General features: G+C 42.8%; 1 long non-coding RNA gene across 1 annotated transcript in view; it reads right to left on the reverse strand.

Moving 5' to 3' along the window:
• Positions 1-212: 212 nt before the first annotated feature.
• LOC118968824 (uncharacterized) overlaps positions 213-17,079 on the reverse strand; it is a 29,544-nt gene continuing 12,677 nt past the window's right edge. Inside the window, exons 2-4 of the long non-coding RNA XR_012132910.1 lie at positions 11,642-11,713; positions 11,391-11,500; positions 213-820 (exon numbers count right to left, since the gene is read on the reverse strand). This is a non-coding gene — a long non-coding RNA (uncharacterized lncRNA). The remainder of the gene's footprint in view (positions 821-11,390; positions 11,501-11,641; positions 11,714-17,079) is intronic.

A 17,079-nucleotide genomic window follows, 5' to 3' on the forward strand; every position in this document is an offset into this window, starting at 1 on the left:
GTGGTCAGAGGCACAGTCGGGACCATGATAACTAAAGTGCACATGGGTATGGCTTTCAGAGGCTTGCACCTGATGTCCCATTATCCTCCAGCTTAGCTCAAGGGGGAGTGTTTTGTTCCCCATTATGCTGCTTGTACACCAGAACTAGGGGCAAACCATCACCTTTACTATTGTTGTTACTGTTTAGTACTTTGCTGTCCACATCAGCTTTTTTATTTAATTGTGATAAAATGCATATAAAATTTACCATCTTAACCACTTTAATATACAGTTCAGTGACATTAAGTATGCTCACATTGTTGTGCAATTATTGCCTCTTCTGGGCCTCAAAGTCCCATGACTGGTGGAAGCTGGGCCCCAGTATCCACGTTCTTGCTGAACCCCAGCTCCGAGTCCTCATTTCTAGGCCCTGGGACTGCTCTGGTTCTGTTCCCCAAATTCGTGGGGTGTTTCTCGCTGCAAACGGACCATGGGTTTGGGCACAGGATTAAAGCTGAGGACTGCTATACTCTTCACCTTTCATCTGGTATACAGTTTCTGTGAAATTTAACATCTTTCACCTGCTTCTGACACACATTTACCAGGATATGACTCAAATCGAGCTCCACTTGGCTGACATCTGCTTTTCCAACCCTGCCTGACTCGGCAGGGAAGCTAGTATCTGGCAGAGGGAATGCTGTCGGATTGCTGTTCCTGGCAAAGGAGAGCAGGGTCTGCTGCCTCACATCGCAAGGGACGAGGCAGGGTTCCCGGTTCTTCTCCCGGAGCCTCTGCTAACGCTCTGTGGGGTTTTTCAGGAAGTCACTTTGTGCTCCACTATCTGTCAAGAATAAGAATAACAAAATCAGTTTCTGTATACAGTTCCTCAGGGGTGATTCATGCAACCTCAAATACTTTCAGGCCCTCTGGATTCAAAACGTTCAAGAAAGGCTAACTCTATTTTAGGAAACTGATGTGATTTTTAATTATGACAATAATTCATACAGATTTAGTCCCTGATTGGTGACAGCCATTGTGCTAGGAAGGCAGGTCCTTAGGTGGCCCAAAAGATGGTTCCCAGACCAGAGTTTATCCCCCAAGATGAGACATGGTGGGATCTCTGATACTCTTTCCAGACACTATCTCTATTAAGTTCCTAAAGGGCCAGTTAGCCAGGGATGCTCACAGAATGAAAGGACCCCATGATATTGCCTGGACTTGACCCAAGCAACCTGGACTAGCCCACATGCCATGATCCAGAAATCCTTCTGTCACTCTTACTTAAGGCCACGGTCCACAGAAAATACTAGGCAACCTCCCACGTGCCCTCTTCTCAAGTGTCAAGCCCTGGTGTGGGCCTCAGCCTGCCCACTCCAATGGCAGAAGGGGAAATGAGGACAGAGAGAAGCAGGGATGGAAAGAGAGCCACTGATGGGAGAAAGCCACCCATGTCTCTTGTCTCCTGTGTTTTCCCTCTGACCTCAGTGGCCTACTGAGGTGGCCCTCAAGGCTCTGTCCTCCCCCACATGTGAAAGAGTGCCTCCTCCTCCCAGGATTGGGAGCTGGTGTCCATCCATGTTTTGAGTTTGTGATTAACAAATCTCCTAAATCTCTGACCATGGGACTCTTACAGAATTATAGGAAGAAGTTAGGGTCTCCCCACTTTGAGGAAACTTCACAAAGGGGGCCTCAGGGACACATCTCTGTGGTGCTTTGCCTTATACTTCCCCAGTAGTGTGCTGTGTTGTCAGCTAAGAACACTGAAGACGTTTCTTCTGATTGCTACACAACTGCCTTCAGTTCAGGCATGAGAATTTATCAAGGTCAGAAAGTGTACCCTAAGCGCTCATGGGTCATCTATGTCAGATAACATGACATAAGCTCAGAGAGGACATGTCTTGTCTTTCTCCCCCTCACATCACCAAATGGAAATGCCACCACTGGATTGCACTCATTCCTGTATGTGGACATTCTTTCACTGACGTCTTTGACAAATTCTTCCCTGATCTTCATACCTAATTTAAGCACCCAGTTGTCATCCTGCTAAACAGCTAGTGAAGCAGTTGCCTTCTTCCTGTGATCGCAGTCCTTTTGCCTTGGTCAAGGGTCCACACAGCTTCATTCACCAAGTAACCAAGTCAACCCCATGACAGCACAGCCCATAGGCCTTCACCTATCTAATGAGTCACCCACACAGACAGCACAAGTGGTCACAGCTCAGAGGACATCTCTCACTGCTAAAGAGGATGTCCCACTTACTACCTTATTATTGGATCACAGAGGAAATGAATCTGGACAGCAGAAATAGTAAGAAAAACTTAAAGATTTAATTTCCTGAAAGTTTAACATAAGGTTAAGGCTTCCAAACAAAAAACTAACAGATTCTCAGGATACAGAACGCAAAACACAGAAGCCACCTCCTCTGTGCCTCTGTCTCTCCATAGAGTCACTGGCCCACACTTGCGATACGCCTTGATTCACTTACAGACATCACCCTTCAAGAGAGGTGTTAGAACACATAGGAATCATTGAAAAAACAAGACATGGTCTCAATGAAGAAAGTGGATAATGTCTTGGGGGAATAATGGGGCAAAAGCCATAAATGAGATCTTAAAGACTTATTACAGGACTGAGAGCAGAAATGAGTCTAATGGGTAGATACTACACTTCTGCCCTATAATAAAAAATGTTTCTAACAGAACTGTCTGCAATTGAACAGTCTGTTCCATGTCTCTGGGGTGTTTATAAACAACCACTGAATAACCACATGACATAATACTGTAAAGACAATCCTTATGTTAGGAGGTAGGTCTAACTAAACGAGATCTAAGCTCTGTATTAACTCATAGATTTTCCCCCCATCTTATGGATAAATGAAGGGAGAGCCTGTTCCACAACCTGTAAAGCAGTTTCTAGAGCAGGAAGCAACATTTTCAACAGGGTGGGTCTAGGAAAACAAAGCTCCTTGGGATCAGGAGTTGGGATGGAGAAGATGGCGAGGGAGAAGACTGGCATGGAGCTACTAAGAGGGGAGGGAAGAAGACCCACTGGAGAAAGGAAATCACAAGCACGCAGATGGAATGTGGTTCCCAAGACTCTGAGGGAGTTTTGATGGCCTGGAGAGGAACTTTATGAGGAAAGTTTCTCCAATAAAATGAAAAGACAAACTTCATGAAGGAATTTACTGCTCATAAACCAAAGGCTGAGAACCTAACTACGGAGAGCAGGGATCAACCTCAGCGTCCCTCAGGCCTGCTATCCCAGGTCACTGGACACTTGTTGGCTAGTTTTGCCTCTGTAGCACAGAGTGATCATCTGAAACATCCTTCAGCTCCTCTTCTTCTTCCCTTACCTTCTCTGTTTATTTTCTCTATGCTCTGCAAACGAATGAGAACCAAGGAGCACACCATCCAAGAAAACCAAGAATCTGACAGCCGCCACCACTGCTTGCTATCAGCTAAGCGTAGCATAGGGTCCATGTCCTGTGCCTGAGATTTGCATGACACATCCCAATGGCACTGGAGAGCAAAACCAAACCAGGTTAGAAAGGGAAGGTGACAGGAACATGTGGAGGCAGCCCAGGCAAAGTGGTGAGAAGAGGAGCCATCTTAGTTACTGTTCGCCAAACCTACCCACCCCACCTACCCCATCTCCTTTGCATTGTAAGACTCAAGTTTCCCTTGGCCTTTCCTCTCTTCCCTCATCAAAATCTGATCCTGGAGAAATAACTTGATTATTCACTCATTTATTCAACAAATACACAATGGGCACCTACTGGACAGTGCCTGCTTATGTACCAGGTATTGCAGTAGGTAAATAGCAATCATTTGCAGCTTCTCATAGGAGTGGTTGCATTTCAAGTCTTTCAAAACTTGTTCCCATACCATATAATTTATCCTTTTAAAGTATACAATTCAGCAGTGGTTTAATAGCTAAAAAAATTGTACAACCATAACCACTATCTAATTCTAGAATTTGTTCATCACCCCAGAAAGAAACCCCCTACCCTTTAGCAGCCATTCTCCAGTCTTCCCTTCCCCCAGCTCTTGACAACCACCAATTAACTTTTTGTCTCTATGGATTTTCCTATTCTAAGTATTTCATATAAATGGAATCATATGTGACTTTTTGTGTCTTGCTTCTTTCACTTAGCATAATGTGTTCAAAGTTATCATGTTGTAGCATATATTGGTAGTTCGGTTCTTTTTATGGTTGAATAATATTTCATTGTATGGATGTACCATACTTCGTTTACACATTCAGCAAGTTTTGAACATTTGGGTTATTCCCCTTTTTAGCTATTATGAAGAATGCTGGTATAAACATTATTGTACACATTTTTGTGTGTACATGTTTTTAGTTCTCTTGGTTATATACCTTGGAGTGGAATTGCTGGATTATATGGTAACTCAATGTTTAGCTTTTTGAGGGACTGACAAACTGTTTTCCCAAGTGGCTATACCAGTTTAGATTCCCAAGAGAAAGATACAAGCGTTCCAATGTTTCCCATCCTCACCAACACTTGTGATTGCCCATTATTTATATATATCCATCCTGGTGGGTGTGAAATGCTATCTCATTGTGCTTTTGAGTTCCATTTCCCTAATAACTAGTGATATTGTTATTCACTTTTTTCCTCTTCTTATTGGCCACTTATATACCTTCTTTAGAGAAATTGTGTTCAAATCCTTTGCCCATTTTTTAATTGGGATAATTATCTTTTTATATTGAGGTTTTTTTTTATTATTCTGGCTACTAGATCCTTATGATACATGATTTATAAATATATTCTCCCATTCTGTGGGTCTTTCACTTTCTTGATTGTGGCTTTTGAAGCACAATATTTTTTATTTTGATGAAGTCTAATTTATTTATTCTTTTCTTTGGTTGTTTGTGCTTTGGGTGTCATACATAGGAACCATTGTCTAATCCAAATCATGAAGATCTGTGGCTACATTTTCTCTTAGAGTTTTATGGTTTTAGTTCTCACCTGTAGGTCTATGATCCAGTTTCAGTTATTTTTGTATATGATGTGAGGTAGGAGTCCAGATTCATTATTTTGTATGCGGATATCCAGTTGCACCATTTGTTAAAAAGACTATTCATTCCCCATTGAATTGTCCTGGTCCACTTGTTGAAATTAATGGACCATAAAGGGAAGGGGTTTCTTCTGGACTCTCAGTTCTATTCCTTTGATCTGTTTCTCCTTATGCCACATCCACACAGTCTTCATTGCCATAACTTTACAGTAAGTTTAGAAATTGAGAAAGCATAAATACTCCAACTTTATTCTTCTATTTCAAGATTTTCTGAGCTACTCTGCATTCCTTGAATCTACATATGAATTCTAGGAAAAACTTGTCAATTTAAAAGAAAAAAAAGCAGCTGAGATAGTGATAGGGATTGCACTGAATCTGTAGACCAATCCACAAATCAAGATGTCTTTCCATTTATTTAGGTATTGTTTGATTTCTTTCCATAATGTCTTATAGTTTTCAATATACAAGTCACACTTCTTTTGTTAAATTGATTTTCTTTGGTGCTTTTGTAAATGGATTTTTTAAATTTTATTTTTGCATCATTCATTCCTAGAATATAAAAATATAATAGACTTCTGTATTTTGAGCTTATATCCTACAATCTAGCTGAATTCATTTATGAGCTCTAATAGTTTTATGTGCATGTTTTAGGATTATCTATATACAAAATCATGTGACCTGCAGATAGAGATAGTTTTACTTTTTTCTTTCCAGTATAGATATCTTTTCAAGTCTTATTTCTTATTGTGCAGTGGAACATTTTATCCCTCCATCAACTAATTTCAGGAACCAAGAACATATGCCCCATGAAGGCAAGAATTTGTTTTGTTCCCTGCCATAGACCTAGCATTTAGACTCACTCCCAGTACTCACTGAATAAATGAAACCAGAAGTAGGTGGGACAGTTTAGTCCAGGGCTTTCCCCACACCCTGAAATCACACCAGCAGGCTGTGACTTCTTCTATCCCTTATGTGTGTGTGTGTCTTCATGTACCACTTATATGTGAGATATATATATTATATATATATATGATAACTGATATATATTATATATATATATGATAACATATATATATATATGATAACTGATAAGTGAAATATATAATATATATATATATATAGATTCATTTACCACTTATACCTACCCAGGGCCTGCCAATTACTTAGTACTCATAAATATTTGTTTAACGGGTGAATGAATAAATAAGGTAAGGCTTGATATACGGTCGTGTATGATGAGTGAGATCACATGGTGACATATGGTATAGGAAACACCATCTGTCGAACAGCTTCTTATGCCATCAATTCCATCTTAGGGTCTAGCAAATAATGTCCCCTAAGATTACAGTGAGAGTAAAACTCTGTCACTGCAATTCCAACAATACTACAGCGGTTGTTAAATGGTTTTGCCCCACAAAATGATACTATTATGCAATTCCTCTTATTTGTATCATTTCAACAGCAATTCAAAGAGTTGGCTGGGGCAAGGCAAGGGGTGGCAAACCAACCAGGCTGGCAGCTGTAGCCCGATCTGCTGGCCCTGCTGTGTGGCTTCTTTTTCTTTGACTCTCGCCCAGGAAATAGTTTAGATACATCTGGAAACGCAGTGAAAATATTTGGCATGGACACCATGTGAAAGTTTAGGAGGCCCCAGCAGCTCTAGGGCACAGAGGGTGGGGAGTAGGGGGATGCTCGCCTACATTCCCCTCGCTCCGGCTCACTCTCTCTTCTTTTAAAGAGACCGTCATTGTTCCCGTTGCCCCACCCCCACCATCCCAGGCTGTGTGCTACAGACTGAAATCTATACTCACCAAATCTGCATTTAATTCTATTTTACTCAGGCAATTATTAAATAAATAATTGCATTCCTATTGGAACCATATTTTAAGATCTTAATGACCACGAAGGAGATTTATAGCTGTTACAGACCTGCTAATCCTCAATAAATATGTTTTCAATCAGGTTAACATTTCATATACAGTAACTGTCCTATTAATTATGGGAGGGATTTTTGTAGCCTTGATGGAAAGTGCTGCAGTTGACTTGTTTACCCTGGGGCTTTTTAAGTTACATTCAAGTTTGGAGATTAAAATGGGAATTTTCTACCCTTCAAAAATCAAGACCCAGGAATAAGAGAGTATAAAAGCCACAAGAAAGAGCAAGCAGCCTATAGCCATGGAAGAGCCTGGACTAGGAATCAGGAAATCAGGATCTAAGTTGGCTTCTACTGCTAGTTAGCTCTGTGGCTCTGGCCAAGTCACTTAACCTTTCTTAGCCACAGTTTCCTCATTGTCGAATGGGGATAATTGTACCTAGCCTGGCCACACTTTTTTGTGGTAGGGAATTTGATATGAGTATATAAGAAAATGCTGTAAAAGTCATGCAGTGCTACCACATGGAGTCTGGAGAACCCAGGCTCAACTTCATGCTCGTTAACTGACCCACCTTGGACACATCTTCTGACCCTCTGACCCTCAGTTTCTTCATTTGTACAATGTAAACAATAATAGTAGTGGGAGTAGAAGTAATGCCTGTTTTTCAAGGATGTGTCAAGTTTGGTGAGATGACATATATGAGCCTTCACACAAGATCTAGCACATAGTAAGCACAAAAACCATTACATGTTCATTCATTAGGAATGAACATACTTTGCTAAGATGAAACCCAAGATGTTTGGGAAACCTGAGAATCACAGAGGCATCCTGTTTTCTGACAGAGAGAAACAGGCCTGCTATGGTAGAACTACTACCATCACCTATATATTCCTGAACCCCAGGGCCCATTCCTCTGCTGTTATGCCCTCTCTACCACTTCTTCATTAGGAGCCCTTTAATAAGTTCCAACTACAATTTTACCTTAACAGCTTGGCTGGGAGAGATGCAATTACACTAAGGAATACAGAAGGATGCTGCATTTGAGAGTGGATTACAGTTCTTCCAGAAGGAGGGCAGTGGGCAGTTGGAGATTTGGATCAGCAGAAAATTCCTAGTAGTCAGTGTCACACCAAGGAAGAAAGAAGCAACCTGGAATAATTTCCATTCCTAAGCATGTAGCTCTTCACTGTCAGCTCTGGAGACAGGGATGCCCATTGATGGACAAAACCTGGAATCATGTCACTCTATACCTTTCCAGAGTCTTCCAACCTCACAGCAGATATAGAGACAAACCACTCACCAGGCTGCCCAGACTGAGCGAGATGGCATAAGAGCACGCGCACAGAAACACAGACCCAACGGAAGGCCAGGGAGCCGAGGAGGGAACAGCCGGAGCACACGCAGGTGCTCCAGACATCATTGTACTCTCAGCTCTCCAGACTGGACTGGGGCCCTGCCCGTGGCCCGCCTGCCCTGCCGCACCCCCAGCACGCACACACACACTCACACTCACACATGCATTCCTCTAGGGACAAGCAGAAGAGAGATTAGCTACACAAACCAGGCAGGCTTGTAAAACAGCTGAAGAATTAAATACTCAGGAATGTTTTGGCCACGTTGCTGACCCATTTTCCGCCCTGCAAAGCCCAGGGAAGGAGAGGGAGGTAGAAAGAAAAATAAAGAACCAGGGGGAAACAAAACCAAATTATTAAGTTCTTTTCGTTAAATAAATAAACTGCATCTGACAGGCCCTCCCCTGGAGTCCTGGAGTGCCATCAGCCCTGGGAAATGACTTGAGAGAAAAAACACAACAAAGACTCCTGGGTCTTGACCAGCCAGAGCAAGAGAGGCCATTTAGTTCATTCCTTCACTCAAATCAGATTGAAATGAGAATTGGAATCTCAACAGAGGAAGGGGAAATGAGCAGCCTGTTGATATCCATTCGAGTTTGGAACCGGGAATCAGCGCATTTCATGCTGGCTTATAACCCTGGCACCTCTGCTTCTAATGTAATGACACCCAGGTATAAATGTCAAGACCCCAAATCTAGTCGCCTGCTGTCCTCTCCTCCCAACTGTATTCAACTCAAACACAGCACCTTGCCCTTCACTCTCCACTCGTAGCCACTCATCCTTCCGCATTCCTTAATCTAGTGCTGTCCCTTTATCATTAATGATCATCCATCAAAAAAAAAATTTCTGGCATCCCCCTCTCTTCCTTGTTCCTCATCCTCCAGATCCATTTGGTCACCAATTCCTATCGATTCTACTTTGACATATCGTCCAAATCAGGTCCACCTTCTGCAAATCTGTGATCACCAGATTAATTCAGGATACATCAGGATTTATTTTAAGAATCAATCCTCTTAGTGTCACCTATCAGCCTTTCATACTCCATTGTCATCTGCCACAGTATCATAGATGTTACTGTCCTAAAGAAAAACACCATATCAGGTCATTTCCTGATTAAAGACCTCCACCAACTCAATGCTGCTTTAACGGGGCAACCCTAGCTCTTCTCAATCTGACCCCCAACCTTCCTCTGTGGCCGAAACTCTTACCCCTCTTCACCAATGACCCTGAAGCCACAACGCGCTGTATCTCTCAAGCCTCCCACCGGCTTCCACGACTCCTGGTTTGGTTTGTTCTCCTCTGCCTGGAAGGTCCTTGCTCCATCTACCAAGACCCAGTTCTGGAGATATCTCTCTGCACCCTCTCCCCAGGACAAAGTTAACCCCTTCTTCCCCACATTGCTCATACCACTATTTTAGCACTCACTGTGGGGTGTAATTATCTATTTCTAAATTTGTTCCACTAGAATGTGAACTACTCAAGTCTGTTCCTCATGTTTTATTCATATTACCTTCAGCATGTGGCACTTCTTAAATGTTTCACTAAATGAACAAAAGGGCAAACTAATGATGATTCAGCAAGTCAGCAATGTCAATTGGGTAAAGGACTACTCTCTGTGGGACCATTTCCTCATCTGTGCAATGAAGGGCTTGAGTGAATAAACTTTAAAAATCCCTCCTAGAGCTGACATTGTATGATTTTATGAGTTTTAGCTGAGGCGTATTGGATGACTGGAAATTTCTGTGTGAGAACTGAAGCAGAGAGTTGAAAATATGTAAAGCAGTTGGGAGCCTTCTGTAAACACGGAGGTACAGGGGTACTCAGAGCAAGACAGGTTTATACAGAGGTAAGCCAGATGTTTTAAATAAGAACACAGCAATGTACAGTATCCAAACATTATATTAGAACTTGCAATCTGATATGCCTGCAGAAATCCAGCCTCAGTCCTTCAGAGGAAAAATGATGGACGGACCAGGAAGAAACAGAAATGGCCTAACAGCAGGTGGGAAGGTGGGCAGTGGGACCCGTGCGATGAGCGCCCGTGGCATTTCTCCAACACAAAAGCTTTCCTTCCCATCCTTAAGCACTGCCAATGTTTTGACTGTCTGGCTGGATGAGCCTACTTATTGCCATCTTGTTTGACCCAGTGCCTGACAAATAGAAGACACTCAGCAAAGGTTTTCCCAATTAATAACTGAGTGTTTTAAAAGCTAAGTGGAACCTATAAAGGTGAAACTCCCTGCCCTCAAGGAGAACTCCCAGTTTGTGAAAGGATCTAATCACTGAAGTAACTACTAAGAGAAGTAAATATTCACAGGAATATACCAAACCGTAGTGCTGTTGGTTTTTTGGTTTTAGTTTTGGGATTTTGTGGGAGAAGCTTTCCTATGCACCTTTTTCCTCACCCCAAATACTCGGCAAGCGCCTTGTGGACAAAAAATTAAGTTCCTTCTTTCCTCCAAAACAGCCACCACAGAGTCTTGCGCGTAAACACTGCATACAGATTTGTTGATTGATTTCCTTTATAAAGCCAGAATACTTAAAAAGAGAAAAATTGCAGAAAAAGTGAATGGGGAAAATGTCTCTTAGGAGAGGCTTCATCTAAACTGGGAGAACTTGGGAGCTTGGGAAAGACTAAAACTGCAAGGAAAAGAATGGAAGAAAGAAACGAATAGGAAAGAGGCAAACAAAAGAACGTGGCTCCAAAGAGCAAGAAAGAAAGAGAAGTTGAGGAGGATGAATTATAGTTTCAGAAAAACACCGGGGTCTAGTTAAGAATGGAAACAATTAGTGTCAGTGGTGTCAGGTCACAGTACTAGACACATCATGCATTTCATTTCAGACAGAGTTGTTTTTCTACGTGTGGAAGACGGTAATGGGAACCAAAGCAATTTTGTCAGAAAAATATTCGTTTAGTCACTAACTACAAGGAGAAACCTTCAGAGGAAAGAAGCCCAATCATTTCCTTCTTTTAAAAATGTAAAAGCTGGATTATATTTATAAAAAGAGCTCTTTGATAATGAGACTGAAACAAGTAATTTGGTTCCTATGGTTTGATGCCAAAACGTTGTCAAGAAGGGAGGGAAGGAATGAGAGAAAGAAGGTGAAAAAGAGAGAGGAGGAAGGAAAGGAAAGGAAATGTCTACCTTCCAGTTTGGCTGCAAGATCCAGTAGCCTTGTCTTCTTCTTCTCATTTCCTTTCCAAAGCTCTGCTTCTTAGGAGGCACTCGGGGAAGATACTGCCCAACTTATCACACTGAAATTTATGAAAACCAGAATTATGTAAAGTATAAAACCTAAAGGAAGAATCTCAAAATCCTAAGAACTATGAGTTCATGGCCTTCCTTTAATTATCCTGACATTGAGGAAAACAACATGCTTGTTTAAGTAAGATTACCTTGTCAGATGTCTTGACAGGTCTGGCATTAGAGAAAGCACCATATCATCAGCATGGATTAATGCTCTCTTCCTGTGAAACATATGACATGTTTTTCTTTAGATGGAAAACAATACTATCCTATCTTCACTACTTGTCTGGGACATGAACAGAAGTTTTCTTACAAGGATGAAAAGGGAGGCAAATAAGAAGCACCAAGGTTTTCCTTTTGCCAAAACTTGATTGACAGGAAGACTGATTAAAGTGAACACCAAAGGCAGACTAGAGCAGAAGAAGGAAGTCAGAAAAACGTCGGTTACGTATGGAAGAAGGAAGGGAGCACCCCAATCACTGTGCTCCAGTAATGGTGGAAGCACACACCTGGCTAAGAATGGATACTTATTGTATATATGTTGGAAGTGTGGATGGGTGAATGGGGAGATGGGTGAACAGATGTGTGGATGGATGGATGCATGGATGGATGAGTGGATGGATTGGTGAGTGGATGGTGGAGGGATGGAGGCATGGATGCAGGAGTAGATAAGTGGATGGGTGGATATGAGGAATGGAAAAGTTGATGAATGGATGATCTGTGGGGAACACATACCTCTATGCCCTAAATGGGTCACCTCCTAAATCACTGCCCAGCCTACTGGCCATAGGGAGAAATGCTAAAGGAATTATTTCAAATGACTGCTTACTCTGTGATACAAGGAGGAATAAGACTTCAATTACCTATAGATGTTTATTTTTTAATGGGCATGTCTATATACATATATATATGTGTATACACATGTATATGTTCATAAAAATGTTTATTACCCCAGACAGTAACCCCACTTGAAAGAATTTATTCTAAAATTTTTTCAAAAAAGTTATTTGCATAAAGATTGTTTTGAAACATAATCTATAAAATTTAACAATTACAGCACCTACAAATATTAAAGAAAATTATTTCACTTTGAAAGACTATTATCCATAAAAGAACAACAAAAATTATGAGACAACATGGGAGGATGTTTATAGTAGGGGGAAATTCAACATTAAATGTATATATACAAGGAGCATGCATAAATTTTGTAATCAAAATATAAATAATAATTACAGTTTTATGTGTAACTGCCATTACAATTACATAGAGATATATTTGCATTTCAAGAGGGTGAAAAGAAACACTCAAAAATGACAACAGTAAGTATGTTAAGATGGTTAGAATTCCAGATATTTTTTTAACTAAAAAATTATTTTTAAATTACCTTGAGGTACTTCATTTCCTTTAAGCACAATAATATTTTCAAATAAAAATAAGGAAAAACATTTTTAAATGATTATCACTGTTGCCCCAACCAGGCTGTCAGCATTTCATACTAAGTCAGTGAGCTATGGAAAAGGACCTAACATAGAGGAGGAAAAAGGAACAACTCAGAGAAGAGGACAATTTCAATGGAAGAGAAGCAGAAATATATATGAATATCTCTGAGAATAAATGACTCCCATCCTCCTCCTCCCCAAATGCTCTCACCTAATCCTCATTCCTGCTTTCTCCATGACCTTTTCGTATCAATTACCCAGACCACATGGCAGCCCTTCCGAACAGTTTCAACATTTTGCTCTCACATCCACGATTAATTCCCACAGCCTCCAACACTTCAGCCTAAAATTATACTGAGCGTATTAGTTTTCTCTTGCTATGTAACAAATTACCATAAACCTAGGCATTTAAAACAACACACTTTAATTGTCTCATAGTCTCGATGTCAGGGGTTTGGGCACAGTTTAGGGTCTCACCAAGCTGCTGTGAAGGCACCATGCAGGCTGCATGCTCATCTGGAGCCTAAACTAGGGAAGAGTCTAATTCCAAGCTCATTTTGGTTGTTGGCAGAGATTGCTTCCTGGCACACTCAAGACTGAAGACCTCCACTGTCACTGGCTGTCAGTCAAAGGCTTCCTTAAGGCCCTAGAGGACACCATCAATTGCCTGCCATGTGGCGCTCTCCATAGGCAATCAGTGTTTGCTTCCTTAAGACCAGCAGTAGAGTATCTCCCTCTTCTCAGCCTCTTAAGTCTCATCATAACCACAACTTCACTTAGACCTCTACCACCTCAGGCCTCTCCGATCTTTGTTTTGGCTTCACTGACAAATTTCCAAAGGAAGCCACTCCCTCCCACTCAAAAATCCCCAAGCTTCTCCCTTCAGTTCCTTGCTCTCACCAAGTTCCCCCATATCGCAGGATCCTCCCTTCTGCCCCCTCCCAATCCCCAACTCTCCTGCCCCTTCTGCACCTGATTAACTCCTTTCGGTCTGCTTCAGTGGGGACTTCCGGTTCCCCAGACTAAGATGTCATCACGTAATTTTATAGCCTCTCTGTAATAATGTGTTTAATGCCTTTTTCCTCTACGGTTTGCAAGCTCTATGAAAGAAAGAAGTGTCTCTGCTTTGTTTATTCCTTCCTATACCCTAGTGTTTACTTAGTTCAGTGCCTGGAGCAGAGTAGGTACCCAGTGGATGTATGGTGAATGGATTAATTGGGGAATAGATTGTAGACAACATCTCAGAACCCTCAGCTTATCCCTTAGTGCTGAGAGGCTACCGTCCTACGGGATCTTCTCAGCGTCTACCTCATGGTGAAGTCTGTCTCTTCCCACTCACCCTCCTTTACTTGTCAGCAGCTCCTAGCATACTGAGCACCCCTTGACTCCCCTCGTTCGACTTTGGAGCTCTGAACTCTCCTAATCCCTTTCCTCACTTCCTAAAGGCTCCTTTTGTGTTGCCTTTCGAAGACTGTCTTCCTCTTCTAGAATTTCTGCTTCACCTCCATCCAGAGAAAGCCAAAACTTGTACCCTGACCCAGAGCTTCTCTTTCTAACCCATCTCCATTTGTGACTGGCAGCTGGGTCTTTTCACTTCAATGATTCACCACCCCTCAAACTCAACTTGTCAGAAAGTCTCCTCTCCTTCCCTTCTTGGATCCTCCTCCCTATTGTCACGTTGACATCAAAATCATCCAGGTCCAAACCCTCAGAGTCACATTCGGCTACTCCTGGTCTCTCCCTGGCTTGTCTCCTGCAGCCAGTCCCTCCTCTAACCCCCACTCTGCTTATTCCTTCTCAAATGCCCTCCTAGATGGCCTCCTAACTGACCCCCACCTCCAGAACCTAAGGACCATCTATTCGTTATCTTCCTAGATCACAGTTCTGGTCATGTCCCTCTAGCACATGATAATCCGTAGTGACCACCATTTGCTTAAAATCACTCCAAACTCCTCACATGGCATTACCTGACCCCCACAATCTGGCTCCTAGGTACCTCTGTCATCTTACCTGTGTCCTCACCCTTGTTCTTGTCTGGTCTAAGCAGGAGAGTCACAGCTCCCACAGTGCTCTGGGTCTTTGTTCATCAGGTTATTCCCTGCTTGGAATGTCCTTACTCTGACCCCTGCTGAAAAACAAATCTAAAAGAACAAATTCAAACACCTGCCTACCTCTCAAAGGCCAACTCAAATCTGACTTCCTCCATGAAGACTGCAGGTCCAAAATCTGCTATTTCCTCTGGACTGCAGCCACAGCCCTGTGCTACTCTTAGAGTACCTTGAATGGTTTTTATAGCAACTCTTTGGGCATGTGTAATCCCCACCCCTAAACTATGTGCCCCTTGGAGGCCCTGGTCATCATCACCTGGCTTTGTCTCCCAAGCTGAGCAGGGCCCCTGGCCCATAACCAATTTGCTATAAAAAGTTCGAAGGACCACAGATGGCCCTGGTGGAGGCTCCCTTTGCTGAGGTTCTTGAGAGCTGCAACCTTGAGTTTGGCATGATTTGGGCTTGCCTTCACCAGGACTCTTTACCTCCAAACTGCAAACAGGAAAGCCATAGGGAGGAAAAGCTGTGGTTAATAGAAAAGCAATCTCTCAGCCCAAACCACCAGCTGCCTTGTTAAAATTAACAAGCAGCAAAGTGAAACATGTGGCTTAGGAGTCGGGTTTCTTATTGTTATTGTTCTACACACACACACACACACTGAGCTATACACAGGATGACTTTCCCAGGAATAAGCTGGCTTGAGTGAGTGGCTGATGGACGAATGGAAGGTGAGAGGCAGGAGAGGAGAGTGTGGAGCACACAGCCAGTGGATGTTCTTTAAACCCCAAAAGAGCAGAATGGGGGGTGGTTAGAGTGTGACCATTCCAGGGGTGTCAAAGTCTCACAGCCAGGGCCATGCAGAGAGTGAGTGCACACCTTCAAGAAATCACATTGGATCTTCCTCTTTCTCTCCTTGATACGTGTTCTAATCCCAACCAAGTGTGTAGCACAGACATTAAAATGGGGGCTGTGGACTCAGAAAGACCTGCGTTGGCCAGGTGGGTCCGTCACTTCCAGGGGGTGTGTCTATGTGTCTCAAGGCCTCTTTGGTATAATGGAAACAGAGTAGTAGGACTTGATTCATAGGGGGGGGGTCTTAGACTTAAATGAGATGCTATTTGTAAAGCAGTTTGTACAGCACATACTTTACCCCTCAATTTATATTAGGGTTTTTTCTTTCTTTTTAATGTGCCTACTATGTGCCGTACACTGCCAAATAATATATAAATCACTATATTGCTTGAAATTTGCTCCAAGTTACTTATGAGGAAAGGATGGGAGCCTGTGGTCCAAAGCAGGATAAGTATGGGGGCTGCTTTGGCACAGCCTGTGCCCACCTCTTTCTCCACCCACTTTCCTTCCTGGAAATTCCAGTGTCCCCACCCCAGGGCAACCCTTGTCAAGCAGGCTTAGCCTCAGAAATCATTGTTGCCAAATTCCAGTGCTGTAGCTTAAACTGAACCTTTCTCAGCAGCTCTGGCCTGCGAACACTGTTCCAATTGCATTCAGCTAGCAAAATCCCATCTGCCCAGTGTTGTTTGCACAGGGCCCTGACACACCCCCAGGAGTTCATTTTATCCTCCTCCCCACCATCCTCTCTGCTGTTTCTGTGGACATCTTTAGTCAAAGTCAGCGATCATCTGTGAGTATTTAACAACCAGCTCTCTGGAGAGGAGGGAGGGAGCCTGGGTTTGTATGCTATGTTCCATGTTGGAAATGTCCTCGCCAGGGAGTTGGGAAGAAATGCACTCAGTCGGGTACCTGGTGTGAGCTGGCTCCAGCCCCCGGGAACCCTGGGAATCTCTCTACCCCCCTACAGTCCTGTCTTCAGAGAGGTTCTAATTGCCCTTATTCTACCTACCTCCTTCATTCCCTTCAGGCCCTTTAGAAATGAATCATCCTTTGGAAAGTGAGTCCCAGTGTCAAGGAATCTAGGTAGGTCTCGGCCCAGGGAGCCCCCAGGTTCACAGCATATGGCCATTCAGGCCACACAGGGCCCAATCCTGCCAGACTGCATTCCCACTGCCTTTAATGTGAGCGGGGACCAAGAGATTTGTGTAAATGAGGGGCCTGGGAGTGTCTTCACTGGAGGGATAAGGG

Source organism: Manis javanica, chromosome 6, assembly GCF_040802235.1.
Source record: "Manis javanica isolate MJ-LG chromosome 6, MJ_LKY, whole genome shotgun sequence".
In the NCBI taxonomy this organism is placed as follows: Eukaryota; Metazoa; Chordata; class Mammalia; order Pholidota; family Manidae; genus Manis; species Manis javanica.